Source organism: Ruditapes philippinarum, unplaced genomic scaffold, assembly GCF_026571515.1.
Source record: "Ruditapes philippinarum isolate M1 unplaced genomic scaffold, ASM2657151v2 ctg934_1_1_1_1, whole genome shotgun sequence".
Lineage (NCBI taxonomy): Eukaryota > Metazoa > Mollusca > Bivalvia > Venerida > Veneridae > Ruditapes > Ruditapes philippinarum.
Window position 1 is genome coordinate 54,623 of NW_026860129.1, and position 16,387 is coordinate 71,009.

Consider the following 16,387-nt stretch of genomic DNA (forward strand, 5'->3'; position numbering starts at 1 on the left):
TGGAGCATATTCTTTTAAAAGGTCATTAATATAACCAGTGCCTTAATATATGTGTGAGTGTTGTAATAATGTATGAGCAATGAAATATGATACATCATTAAAATTTATTACACACTTCAGGTATAAGATAGATATCTTTGTCTTTATGTATGCATTTGTTAGAACAGAATTACTGAAATAAGTTTAATAAGTGTGGGATCAAAATACATACATTATAGATATCATTATTATAGGAAACATTGTATATGGTATAGGTCAGTGCTGGTGTGTAGAAATATAGTTTAACTGAGTAAATGTTGTTTATGTTCTGTATAATATAATTAAATAGCAATGTGGTTTTGGAAAATGAAAGCTACTGTATGAATGTGTATGTAGAGACGATGGAGTGTAGATCAATAAATGTTATGAACAATAATAATTTACCACTATAACAAGACAAACTTGTATTGAAAATACAGTGGTTTGTTTTTTGATACTATTCTGTTTTAATGCTATAGATTGTAAAAGCTATGACACTGCCAGAAATATTTTGATTAAATCGGTGTGTATATACACTTAACAATTTTGTCTTATGTTGTGTTTGTAACTTTGTATTATAGAACGTTAATAGTAACATATCAGAAATTTAAAACTGCATGTTTGCAGCCGAGCCACTTTTTACAATAGTGAAATTGTAGACGAGTTTTATAAAGCTATGTAACCGGTTACAAAGTGACATGGTGAGCTTTTGTGATCACTTTTCGTCCAGCGTCCGTCCATAAACTTTTACTTTAAAGGACATCTCCTCATAAACTGCTGAGCCAATTTCATCCAAACTTCACAGGAATGTTCGTTTGGTAATCAACTTTAAAAATTGTTAAAAAAATTTAATTCCAAGCAGAACTCTGGTTGCCATGGCAACCGAAAGAAAAAACTTAAAATATCTTCTTTTGAAAAAACTCTAAGAGCTAGAGCTTAAATATTTGGCATGAAACATCATCTAGTCAGTGTCTACCAAGTTCAAATAAATGCCCTGGGGTCAAAATTGATTTTCCTTATTTGTATATAGTAAAAACTTCTTTTAAAAAACCAAAGTAGCTAGAGCTTAGCTATTAAGCATGAAACATTTTCTAGTGGATGTCTACAAAGTTTGTTCAAATAAAAGCCCTTGGGTCAAAATTGGCCCCGCCCCAGGGGGTCATTGTTTTTCCCTTTATGTACGATAAATATATAGTAAAAACTTAAAAAATCTTCTTTTAAAAAACCCAAAGAGCTAGATCTTAGCTTTTACATGAAACATCTTCTAGTGGGTGTCTACAAAGTTTTTGCAAATAAACGCCCTGAGGTCAAAATTGGCCCTGCCCCAGGGGGTCATTGTTTTTCCCTTTATGTATATAGTTAAAACTTAAAAAATCTTCATTTAAAAAACCTTTAGAGATAGAGCTAAGATATTTAGCATGAAACATCTTCTAAAAGGTGTCTACCATTTTTGATCAAATAAGGGCCCTGGGGTTAAAATTGGCCCTGCCCCGGGGATCATGGATTTTCCTTATATGTATATAGTAAAAACTTAAAAATCTTAAAAAACCCAAAGAGCTAGAATTTAGATATAAAGCATGAATTATCTTCTAGTGAGTGTCTACCAAGTTTGTTCAAATAAAAGCCCTGGGGACAAAATTGGCCTGCCCAGAGGGGGAGAGTCATTGTTTTTCCCTATATGTGTGTAGTAAAAAGTTAAAAAAATCTTTTTAGAGCTAGATATTTATCATGAAACATCTTCAAATGGGTGTCTACCAAGTTTGTTCAAATAAAAGCCCCTGGGTAAAAATATATACAGGTGAGCGATTTCATGGCCCTCTTGTTATGCTCCCTTTCGCCGCTTTTCCATCTGTCCGCTATTACATGTCTGGGACCACAAGAACCTTTATATTTAAATAGATCTAACTGGGTAGATGTGCAGTGCAAAAGAACCATAATTCTGCCTTATCTAATATTGGGAGTTATTGCCCTTAGTTCATTTTTACACTTTGAACTTTGTCTGGGACGTAACTCTATAACCACAAGAGGTTTCAACGAAGATAGATTTCATTTAGTAGAAGTGCCATGAATAAGAAAATAACTCTGCCTTCGTAATTTAGGAGTTATTGTCCCTTTTATTTCAACAATGTGAACTTTGTCAGGGACATAACTCTGAAACTACTAGAGATATCAACAAGAAACTTCTTATCTGTGTCCAAAACCTATTTGTGGAGCATCGCCCGGTTCGATCGACTCTTGTTTGGAGTAGTGCCCTTTTTATTAGCTCACCAGCACCGAAGGTTCAGGCTGAGCTTTTAGTATCAAAGGGGGATCTCTGGCGTCCATCCTTATGCCTCAACAATCATCTTCTCTGAAACTGATGGGCAGATTTACCTCAAATTTGGTCTGTAGCATCCTTGTGACAGTCACACTTATATTTGCACATGTCATTTCAATTTCAACAGAGCTAAAAAATATATATAAATTCAACCATCTTTTACTACTTAATTAAATGATAGATGATCATCAAAATTTGTCTGTAGCATTCTTAGGTAGTCTTTTTAACAAATTTGCTCATTTTAATTTGATTGGCCCCTTTTAGGGGTCTCTGGAGCTAAAATAAGAAATACCTTTAGACATCTTCTACAGAACTAATTGGTGGATGATCACCAAACTTTGACGCATTCTTAGGTAGTATTTTATCAAGTTTGCTCATATGAATTTGATTGGCCCCTTTTAGGTGCCGCTAAAGTTAAAAATAGAGAAACCTTTAAACGTCTCCTTCTACAGAACTAATTGTTGGATGATCACCAAACTTTGTCTGTAGCATTCTTAGGTAGTCTTTTGTCAAGTTTACTCATATTAATTTGATTGGCTCTTTAAAGGGGCCACTAAAGCTAAACATTTGAACATCATCTCCTACTGAAATAATTGATGGATAATTACCAAACTTTGTCTGTAACATTCTTAAGTAGTCTTTTATCAAGTTTGCTCATATTGATTTGATTAGCCCCTTTTAGGGGCCGCTGAAGCTAACAATAGAAATACATTTAAACGTCTTCTTCTACAGAACTAATTGATGGATGATCACCAAACTTTGTCTGTAGCATTCTTAGGTAGTCTTTTATCATGTTTGCTTATATTTATTTGATTTGCCCCTAAAAGGGGTCGCTTTTAAAGCTAAAAATAAAATTACCTTTAAACGTCTCCTTCTACAGAACTAATTTATGGATGATCACCAAATTTTGTCTGTAGCATTCGTAGGTAGTATTTTATCAGGTTTGCTCATATTAATTTGATTGGCCCTTTTTAGAGGCCGCTAAAGCTGAAAATAGAAAAAAACTTTGAACATCATCTCCTACTGAAATAATTGATGGATGATCACCAAACTTTGTCTGCAGCATTCATAGGTAGTCTTGTATTAAGACCTGTTCTAGTGGTCATTTATTCTGCATTAATTCTACATAGTCTCATAGGTACACACTTGCAACATAGATATTTTTAACAAACCCTTTCCAAAATATTAGGGCAAAATATTTTAATTTATATAGTGAAAAATGAAATGATGGGTTAGATGAGTGATCTAGGGCCATCTTAGTGGCCCTATTATTTACCATGAAGAAAAAACAAAACAATCAGTGCTGTGAAAGTATATTACTAGAGGGGCAAGTTGAGCTGAACTTGCTGAAAGATCTGAATTTGCCTTTTAGCAAGTTCATTTGAAAAACAATTTCCAACACTGAAAGTCAGTTGTTTCTGGTGAGCGACTTAGGGCCATCATGGCCCTCTTGTATAGAATTTGTTTTCTTCAAAATTACACATTTAGTAGATCGACTTCAGAACTACCGTATGAAAGGTATCAATATGAAATATGGTATACTTGTTTGATATTCTGAAAGCTTTATTTTTAGAGTTATTCCCATTTAAACTGAGAATTGTTTGGGGGGAAATGCTTATTTAGTAGGATGATTTCAAAACTGTCAAAACAATCAACAATTAAACTTGAAATACCTTATTATTGTGATAAAGCAGAATACTGAAAGCAAATTAATTATCATTAACTTGGCCTAGTGGAGCTATACAAATAATTTCAGTGCTTTGGCATTTAGCGGCAACTTTTGGTCCTCAGGAAAGTTATATAAAACCTGCTCCTGTGGCCTTGTTCTGGGGGTCACTTAGATTATAAAGGTTTATATTCAAATAAAAACATTTGTTTTCGTGAAACTAAATGACTTACAGCTACTTGGCGTGTAGCATTGCCTACAGCTAGAGGACCAACATCATACATGCTTTAAATCCATTATAAAAACATTTGACATTTCTAACAGAAAGAAAAAGCTATGGATTTCTGAGGCAAAATGTGCCTTTAACAGTTGTTTACGATTCCATCTTGGCAGTAGCATGTTTCTTTACGGATTACTCTGCAAACTAAAGCATCCGATTTGTAATCAATGGTTCGCTGGGGAGACAAAATCTCTCTTTGTCAACTTACCTCGAGCATTTAGTCTAATGGTCGTGTATCTCCGACCCCACCCCCCTTGTTTCAGAAACCATATGGGTGGGCTTAGTAGTCGGTAATTTCTGGTTAGTTATCCAGTGTAGGCAGTAAGAAGGACCCACCACCGGAATATAACCAATAATGTGAATGTGTTAAAGCAGCACGCCCCCAGATTCATGCTAATTTTCATGAAAATTTTGAAAATGTATTTGAATGTATAATATTGTGAAATAACCAAAAGGAAGCAATTTACACATTATCAATGGCACTTACAACCCACTTAAATTACCAAAAAGTGGTCAAAATATGCATAAATAGCCCTTACGGCGTTAGTAACGCAGTAGAAATATACTTGTAAATACCGACAAATCAGTCATTAACCGCACATAACATAAACAAAATATTACTTGAATCTTGAATCATTTTACTTTTCCTAAAATCTAGTATATATTTCTCAAGTTTGATTTTATTGAAATATTTTGACTCATCTGGAGGCATGCAGCTAACAAAGTTTGTTGAAATTGTTCCCCTTGGGTAAATAGTGTTCCGTAATGGAGTCACAAGTTTTATATCGATTATAGTGAAATTACAAAAAACACACGAAACATAATCCAGGAGACTTAACTTTGACCTTAAACGACATTTAACATGACCAAATGACAATAATAACGATGTCATATTTCTGCATAATTTGCCTTGCAATAGTTCTCAATTGGGCTATCTCGGGTCATCCTGACTTTTCTGGATGGTACCATGATTTTAAGACTCGCAAAACCTCTTGTGTTTCTTCATTATACTGTGATATTCATTTGTTTGAAAATCGTCACGGGAAATGTTTAACTTTATTTAACCCTTTCATTTCATTAAATGATGTTACGTCTTTTTCTATATCCTAAAAAAAAACGGTCTAATACATGAATGTAAAGTAACCTTTAATTTCAGTTATTAAATGGTTAGATCTACAATGTGCACATTCTCCATAAGTACATGTATTTCAAATATTGATATATAACCAAAAAGTGTATCATTTGGATATTTTGATAAAATATTGCTTGAAAAAAAAAAGTTGGTTAAGTTCAATGGGATATAGAATGAACATTCATATGATGAGTAATATTGTGTTCTAGAACAATTTATTATCTTATATATAAATAAATCTAACACAGGATGTGTCTCACTATGGCAAATATTTTTCATGTACATATATAATTTTTTCATGGTTAGTTGTAATAACTTATAACTCGTACTTGATACAATGAGCGTAATTATTCTTTCTATTACAGACCTTCCCTTATATATCAATACGGTACGGGCGGAAAGTGAGAGAGAAAGAGAGAGAGAGAGAGAGAGAGAGAGAGAGAGAGAGAGAGAGAGAGAGAGAGAGAGAGAGAGAGGTTTAAGAAGAAAAGATTTATTTCATATGTATATATATAATATATATGTATATATATTAAATAATCAAATTATATTACATATGAGAATCTATTCTCTTCCTGTATGGATAAATGTGCTATATACTCGTACTATCGTAAAATCAACACAGTGGTTGAAAACGAAATGATGTAGCCGTTTATCAAAGTGTACCTCACCTGACAACGTTGCTATTTACACCTGTCCCACAGATAATGATGTAGAAAACAAAACGATTTCCTTGTTAACATTCATCCGCACCAAAACTCCTACATTACATGAATCAGTGGTTGTTACAGAAGTTACTGAATGAAGTCCCATGTCCTGTATTGTTACTATGAGACTTACAACAGCTCATCCATTAGTGGAAATGTACAAGAAAATAATTCAAGTTTAAGTTTATATAAATAAATATTTCGTTTGGAATAATTAAAATCACATTTATCACGTTCTGTTTGTAATTTAAATGTTCCCCATATTACAGTATAAAAGGGACAGTGGTTCGTCGAGATAACATAAGATTGCAATCTGTAATTTATGACCGACCCACTGCATAACACTTGATTAAACAGCGACGTAGTCAACCAGAAATATATCATTTACGATACGCAGTAAGCCAATATTTTTTATACCTTTTAAATTCATTCTCGTTATAAATATTCTGTTTTTTTACAAATTACTGTTCATTTAAAAAAAACAAAAAAAAATATGAAGGAAAAATATTATTCTTTTGGGAGGAGTGCTTTTATTTTCCCCAGACAAAAGCAGGGTTTGGTTTTGGGAATTTTTTTTTTTTTTTTTACTTTATTTTGAAACATTTCAGGGTTTTTTGATCAAATGTATTAATGTGTTTGTATTTGTTTTGAGGCAATATACATGTATACATAAGTTTATGTGTTACTGTATATATTTCAGTGGAGAACGACACGGATATTTAGCATGTATATAAATATGATCTTATAGTGATAAAACAACGGGGTAATCAACAACTGAATCTTTGACACTTAAATGTTATACTACCGCCAATCATATTCATGTTTTTTTTTTTTTTTTTTTTTTTTTCAATTTTGTAAGTTTCATATCAATAAAACTTGGTATGTATCAGTATCAAGTATTTGAATAATTTGTTTTGTATACAAGGTGGAAAATGTATAAAAAACGTTGAATGCGTAACATTTATTCATTTTTATATTAAATCACAATATGTTTACAAACATTATTTATCAAATGAATATTTCCATATTTATATTTTATCATGATAATAACATTACGTCATTCGTGGCATTGTTAAAGAAACGCGACACTATGTGGCATTGTTAAAGAAACGCGACACTATGTGGCATTGTTAAAGAAACGCGACACTATGTGGCATTGTTAAAGAAACGCGACACTATGTGGCATTGTTAAAGAAACGCGACACTATGTGGCATTGTTAAAGAAACGCGGCACTATATGTGGCATTGTTGAAGAAACGCGGCACTATGTGGCATTGTTGAAGAAACGCGGCACTATGTGGCATTGTGGAAGAAACGCAGCACTATGTGGCATTGTGGAAGAAACGCGGCACTATGTGGCATTGTGGAAGAAACGGGGCACTATGTGGCATTGTTAAAGAAACGCGGCACTATGTGGCATTGTTGAAGAATCGCGGCACTATGTGGCATTGTGGAAGAAACGGGGCACTAGGCGATCTAACGCTGTTTCTAATATTATTCCCTGCGGTCTGGAGACCGCAGGGTATTGGTACGCGTTTAACTTTTGAGGCATGGAGGAGCACGTGACCTGTTTTCGGTACATGGAGGAGCATGTGATCTGTAAACCGTACATGATTGGTTAATTGACCTTTTCGAAAACCTGGCTAAATACCGTTTGCCGGTACGTTACGGATTTACCTCTAAGGAATAAGTCAGAATAACACCTAATTAAGAACAAAAAACTATTACGTGATATTTCTAATTTTCTATAATTATTTTACCGTTTAAGGTGGAACACTTGAATGATGTGTTTGAGAATTATCAACGGTTTTTTAATAATTATGTATCTCAAATTTTACAATAAATTGTTTATACTTCGACCTTCTCCGGTCATCAACGGTCACCATTCTTCTACATTGATCGATTATTGTTAACTATATTCCTGAAACAAACGTTTATTTATCCCCCCCCCCCCCCCCCAAAAAAAAAAAAAAAAAAAATAATAATATAATAATAATTAAAAAAACAACAAAAAAAAAAAAAAAACAACAAAAAAAACAATGTTGAAAATAGTTAAATGAAATATCTTTATATCATTAAAAATGTTCCCCGCAGGAAACCATTTTACTTGTACAATTATTGACTAGTGAGCCATTGAATATGATGTGATATTCACCGGCAGATGACATATTGACAATAAAAAAATCACAAAACGTTCAAACTTATATACATGCACAAATTTCGCCTCGTTGTAAAGACGCACATGTTAGGCGTGCAACGACAACGCGAACGCTGCGCATACAAAAATAATGCAAGGTTATACTCATCATTGCGGTGTTAGTAGCCTTTAAGTATAATAGTATAGTAATGATATTTTAATCGAGAAATATGCCATAAAGAACAAAAAGCAACAATCAATTTTAATTAACACGCGTAATAAACAGACTACAGTGTATTATCATTAAATATGAGTCTCAACTCGGAAAATCTAATTCAGCCAGTGAGTATGATACTACGCCCAGTGAATATGACTTTATAAAAAGTTCTGTTGACTACTGTTTGGACCAATGAGATTGCAACTATATTTAGATTTTGATATTTACAAGACAAGAATAGGGTAGTAACAAACAAATTGAGTTAATTGAGATTTCAATGTGCATTATATAAACACTATGATTCAGAGTCAACTCGTCCCCTGGTCAACTCGTCCTCTGGTCAACTCGTCACCTGTTTGGTCAACTCGTCCCTTGGACAACTCGTCCCCTGGTCAACTCGCCCCCTACTCGTCCCCTATATTTATTATTATTTGTTTTTCATATATTCCATAAATTATTATAGACTGTTAAAATATATTATAAAATGACTGAATTGGACACATTTTGCCGCTTTTTGTATGCGAATATTTGGAGTTTTTTTATCTAATAATAAGTATATCTATGCATAATAATGATTTAAATTACAAAAAAAAAAAAAAAACACGAAGACGATCAATAGCAACAAATTTAATGTATAAAAACATGTTTCATGTGCAATGATAAAATATCATATATTATGTCTTTTTTGTCAATATTATGTCATATATATTCACTTTCACTTTCATTGTTTTTTTGCATGCACATATTTCATTGTCTATTTTTTTCAGCCTTCCCATTCAGTCTTCTATGCCATCCTATAAAATAATAGAAGTATATTACAATACCAATAAGATAGGCATGGTCAACTATAATAGATATATATATCTTTTTAAAGCGGTGATGTATGAATCCATGAATGCATTTCTCAAAATTCGCTACAATTTTGTCTAAGACATATTTATTTATGTATGAGCAGTATGACTGATACCGTGTATACAGTCTAAAAATCCAAAGAGTTGGACCTAATTTCAGATTTTAGTTTTAATTAACATTAAAAATCCGATTGATTAAACATTAATTGAATGTTAGCAAACTTACCTGTCTTTGTAGTTTTACATCAAAGCTATGCACATGCGCTTAGATAAAGATCATTAAAATTTTACGTAAAAAAGACGCTATTTTATTAAATGTTTCGATATCAATCAAATTCATTATTAATTTTACATAAAAGAACTATTTAAAGATGCGAATATTTGGAGTTTTTTTATCTAATAATAAGTATATCTATGCATAATAATGATTAAATTACAAAAAGAAAAAAAAACACGAAGACGATCAATAGCAACAAATTTAATGTATAAAAACATGTTTCATGTGCAATGATAAAATATCATATATATATGCTTTTTTGTCAATATTATGTCATATATATTCACTTCACAGCTTTCATTTGTTTTTTGCCCATGCACATATTTCATTGTCTATTTTTTTCAGCCTTCCCATTCAGTCTTCTATGCCATCTATAAAATAATAGAAGTATATTACAATACCAATAAGATAGGCACTGGTCAACTATAATAGATGTATATATCTTTTTAAAGCGGTATGTATGAATCCATGAATGCATTTCTCAAATTCGCTACAATTTTGTCTAAAGACATATTTATTTATGTATGAGCAGTATGACTGATACCGTGTATACAGTCTAAAAATCAAAGAGTTGGACCTAATTTCAGATTTTAGTTTTTAATTAACAATTAAAAATCCGATTGATTAAACATTAATTGAATGTTAGCAAACTTACCTGTCTTTGTAGTTTTATATCAAAACTATGCACATGCGCTTAGATAAAGATCATTTAAAATTTTACGTAAAAAAGACGCGCTATTTTATTAAATGTTTCGATATCAATCAAATTCATTATTAATTTTACATAAAAGAACTATTTAAAGACATTGATTTACAAGATAATAGTGACGAATAGATCGAAAGTAGGGGACGAGTTGACCATATTAGGGACGAGTTGACTCTTTGAGGACGAGTTGACTAAAAGTAGGGGACGAGTTGACCAAAAAGGTGACGAGTTGACCTGAGGACGAGTTGACCAGGGGACGAGTTGACCGGATTGCAACACTATCTACATCTTAAAATATTACAACAAGATGAATCCAAACATAATCCTAAATTCATATAGCAGGGTTAGTAAATGTTTTTCTGTGTGTATTATATAATGTGCACTTTGTTACACGGAAATTTTGTTTACTAATTGAAGATAAAATTGCTATTGACTAGAAGCTAGATGGGTTACGTTAATTTGAAAATTGATTATTATCAGAATTTTGTTTACGTTTGTTTATAAATCTAAGAGTTGTAGAATTATGCCTTTTGTAGATCCGTTTTTGCTTTTTGATTAATTGAATATTCTAGTATCATTCAAACCCAAGTCCATATGGCATTAGGTCCATGTGGTCTCGAAACGCTGCCGTTGATCCATACATGAGATGAGGGCAACACAAACTTATTTATGGTCAAGTACGTAACGCTAAAAACTGCAACTTTTACTTTTCACCCTTCTGCAATTTACGTGAAATCAAAATTCTTATAATTGGCGTCCGCGCCGAAGCGCGGCGCCCTTATGGAATGAAATCAGATTTTGTGAAAGGGCGACAGCAACTTCTCGAGCCTTTTAGTCGGTCATAATAAAAGCCGATAATTCCGATCGGTATGAGGGTGCTTGATTAAAATCAAAGTGCTGCAGCACTGAATGCGACGGACATGCAACCGGGGAGACATTTAGGGATTTTTTAGAAAAAAAAAAAAAAAAAAAAAAAAAAAAAAAAAAAAACAATATATAACAGAGAAAATTTGTTCCATACAAGTTCGAGATTTGTAGAGCAATATATTTTGTGTCCCAAATTGATATATTTCAGATTTTCTACTTTCAAGCACTTAAATACAGAATGAAATTTATGCCTAAAAAACTCTGGTCAAACTTGTAAATCAGTGTCCTTATCGATTTATTCTAAGAAATGATATGTAAATAGAAAAAAAACTATCAAACGAAATATTTCTAGAATAAATCCAGGCAAATAAACTTCAAACATAATACATTATACATTTGAGAATGCTATTTAGAATTGCTTCGTGTTATATCATAGTGGGCATACAGACAATAAAATATAAGTCATTTGTATTTTTTTTTCTTGGATATGTCTCATTAAAAAAAAATTGGTTAAAATCATCAGCAATTAATAGTGTATTTCTTAGATTTTTTTATTTACAAGGTAAAGATGTAGAGGCCAGAGCACATCGTTTTTATTTTAATTTAAATGTCACTTAAGCACTACAGTGTTTAGTTGTCCTTTTCAACTTCACACTAAATTCCATTTTTCAACTTGTTTGCTTCTTACAATTGTATAGAATTTCTTAAAGTATTGCATGTAATCCGCTGGTTTATTAATTACATGTATACTTCCTAATCGCCTGTCCAAAAATCAGAACCGGTGAAGCAGAATCTATTTTTAGAATAGCGAAGGTTAACTCATATCATGACCTAGTAAAATATGTAAACAAACCACAAGAATCGGAAGTAGAACTGATATTATAACTTCCTTACCATGAAAGACTACATGGCGGTAAAGTGTCTTACATGCATTTTCAAAAATAGATATTTATACTAGCCATTGTACTGTATCTAATATATTAATCACTGCTGAATATTCAGCTAAACCCGCGGTATGAGTCACGAAAATAGTTCTTCTTTTATTAATGCGCGAGTTATCCTTGAGTCAGGAAAACTTTTGATTTGTTAATAATAATGTTTTGTATAATGTAGAAATATTTTTTCCTACTAATAATGTCTTGGAACTCAGAGGTTACACCTTTATTGTAGTATAATTTGCTGTCCTACTTTTTCGACAGCGGTAAAATCGTTTCAGCAGTAATTTGCATATTGCGCAATAATACTACGGGACTACAACGTTTTTATCAATAATATACGTTCATATTTTAACTTGGATAACTTAATTTGAAAATTGAAAAGGCTAAATATGGAAGACATTAAGATATCCAGACAAAGTATGGGAGTTTTTGAAGGATCAAATTCATGAACTATTTCTTGGGCTGTTAATTGGTTTAGGACACATTGCGCGATGTGTAGCCAACGAAATCCATGTGTAGATGACTTATGCTCTGAACGCGCCTGAGGGGCGCGTCCGTCGCAAAAAAATGTTCTCGATATGTACAATGAATAGCGAAACTGGAGAATTTCGCAATGCATTATGAAATAACCCTTTTCCGTCTCTATTTTTTTCATTTTGTAGTACACAGTGGGTTAGATGATGAGTTGATGACCTTAACATTTCCGAAAATCTATTTATAGAGGGATGTATTGCTATCGGTAATTCCCCGGTCTCTCCCGGTTTATTTTGACCGGGAAATTTACTAGTTTGACCGGCGAATAGTATCACACGTTTATTGTCCGGTCTCTCCCGGTTCTGGAGTAGATGTTTGATATCACAAATATTTTTCAGATAAATAAGCTTTTTTCCCAGAATGAATGTTTGTCACTTAGTTTGGTTACAATAATTAATAAACATAGATCAACTCTCAAATTTATTGATTATTATTATACATAAACATACAATTCCAAAAAAAAACACCAACAGCAACAACAACATATAGCATGTTTCATTTTATCTATATGAGATAAAAACAATAAATATTTACAATAATTGAGAAAAAGGTACATTTTTATGGTATTAATATGACACTATCAACTTTGAAACATTTTATCTAATTTGTTATTCGTGTTAAGTAAAGATGCCGAATTACAAATCAGATTTTATCAATTATTCAATTGATTGATAATTTAAAAAATGATAAAAAAAAATACAAATGTACATGGTTTAAGAATAAACAATATTATATATTGAAAGATTAAGCATAATTTACTGACTTTTTCCAGTTAAGTTTTGACTTATAATCGTCGGTCAATATGACAATTGAATTCTTAAAATTTATTTTACAATTTTAATAAAAAAAGAGTAGTAAACGTAAAAACTCAGTATTAAAATAGCACATAAAACACAAAAAAGAGAGGAAAACAATATTCATAAAATCTGTATTTTTTATATTAAAATAGATATTACAATTATTGTATAATAAACAATTATGCTCAACATGATCAACATGGTAATATAACCAGTGTCATATTTTTACTAAGTGTGAACAGATACCTTAAGAGGGGCTCTTCGCTAATAGCGATAACATAATAAGAGACAATTCCACAAGTGTGGTGTTGATCATGCGTTACACATGATTGTATACATGTATATCCGTTGCTATTAATAATCACGATCATAAAGAAATAACAAGTAATATTCTAATCTCTAGCATGCCAATCAAAGTTCATAATGAACAATGTCTTTCGTCCGTTCATTCTGGTAAAAACCAATTAACCATTGAAAAGTTTATCAGAATATCTTGTCATCATATGTCTACTAGTTCATCTTCACTTTCTGCATTTCTTGCTTGGACGCCCTTTGATGCTTTGCATCAATGCTTTTCTTGTTATCAAACTTTAATACAAATAATACAAATTAAACCATTGTACATTTCTGTCAATTTTGATACAAAATTTGCCACCTTTTGCTCATTTATGTACATGTTAACAGAATTTATATCAACCAAGTGTCCACTTTTTTGTTACTGATTATATATAAGATAATCTGAATAAGTGAGATACTGTTTGAACAACCACAACAAAAGAACAATAAATATAAGTATTCTCGGGTACAATATGCTAAAAGAATGAACAAAACGTTCATATGTTTCAATGGGTTTTGCGATCGTTTAACAATGATTGCCATTCTTGTCATTATATGTTACATTTTTTTCATCTATTTTCAGTGTCCAAGTTAAAGAACTTTTGTTATTTTACTAACTGGTCAAACAAGCTGGCGTCATTTGACGCCAGATTTGACATCCGGGACATCAATGTAACGCTGTGCTCACATCTTATCTATGCTTTCGCAAAAATTGACACATCAAATGTTAGACTTTCTGCGTCCCAAAATGACGACGACAATGGCCAACTTGTCAACAAGAAAGGAAGATATTTCGACTTTAATAAGCTGAAGATAGAACATCCGAACTTAGTGACACTTTTATCAATAGGCGGTGCTAGTGCCGGAAGTGGGGGATTTATATCAATTGTTCGTTCACCACAGACGATGCAATTATTCTCCAGAAATGTAGCGATATATCTGAGGGATCGTGATTTCGATGGTATCGATATCGATTGGGAGTGGCCGGACGATATATACCGACACAAATATACGCAATTGTTGAAGGTATTTTTGACTTGTTGTGTTTTTACTTTTAAATCTTTCTTTCACCCTTACTAATAAAAACAATGACTAGAAGCTTTCAAAGTCTCTCACTGTCCTGATCATGTTCATTTTCAGGTTTTTACTTTCTCTCACACCTTTTACTAACACACCCGACGCGCACAATTTCGAATCCTGCCTATAACACTCGCGAGAGGGGTTGGCAGTACTCAGAGATAGATAGATAGATATATTTAACGGGTTACACCGTTATGGCCTGCCTTGTCAAACTTATTTTAACGTCATACGAATCGATTATATTAACAGCCGATGTGATAGTAATTAATGTCGACAGTAAATAACACTATTGACCTTGATAACATGCTTTACTAAATACCACATTTATAAAATGGTATTTTACTCTAACGTTAGAGATATATCTAGAAATGTAAGCAGAGCATAGTTTAAATCTGCACATTTGTTTATCGATGAATTTACCATTATAACATATCACTAAACTTCCAATCAAAACATTGATGTTTATTTTTCATTGTAATCATGTTACCTATAATACATGAATCAAAACAGCAATACCGTACAAATGTCCTAAGATATCATAAGAGGTGGGGGGGGGGGAATCCGGGATCGCCTATAGAAAAGCCGGGACGCGGGATGGTATTAAACATATAGTAATCCCGGGAATTGACCACCTACTCTCGGTGTTTTAATAGTCAATAATAATAATAATAATAATATTATTATTATTATAATTTAAATGTTTTTGTAGAGATTTCCGAATCAGTTTGATTTGTAGTAGTTATAAAAAATCTTTAAAAATAATGTATTTTTTGACAGACAAAAGCGTTAATTAATTGACCTCACAATGTCACACACACAATATATAATTATTTAATATTGTAAGTACATGTTATGGCAATGGAAGTCGTTGTATATTGGGCATCAAGAGTGCTAATATGCAATAAGAAAAAGTAAACACAAGTTGTCAATCAATTCACCAAGAAAAGCCGGATCGTATCAAAAAATATAGGGATTCCGGAAATTGACCAGTCTAAGAAGATAATTTTTCAGATAAGCCGGGATCGTATTAAAACATAGGGATCCCGGGAATTAACCAGTTCAAGAATATAGTTTTCAGAAAAGCTGGGATTGTATTAAAACATATAGGGATCCCGGAAATTGGCCAGTTCAAGATTATAGTTTCAGAAAAGCCGGGATCGTATTAAAACATATAATATAGGGTTCCCGGGAATTGACCAGTTCAATAATTTAGTTTTCAGAAAAGCCGGGATCGTATTTAATTAGGCATTTATTTATAAGTATTGTGATTTCCGCATTTTAAGTTTGTTAATAAATAGCTCTTAATATATCCTAAGTTAAATTCATTTAATGTTCATTACATACAATAAAAAATTAACGTTAAATCCCCTTTTATTACGACAATAATCAACACAAATCTAGTTTATTAGTTTTCCCTCTATATCTAATACGATCCCGGATCCCGGGATTCCCCCCATCTCTATAATTGACGCCGCTTTTGACCAATTTAATTTTGTAAATGCTTAGTAATGAATACTAACACAGAAA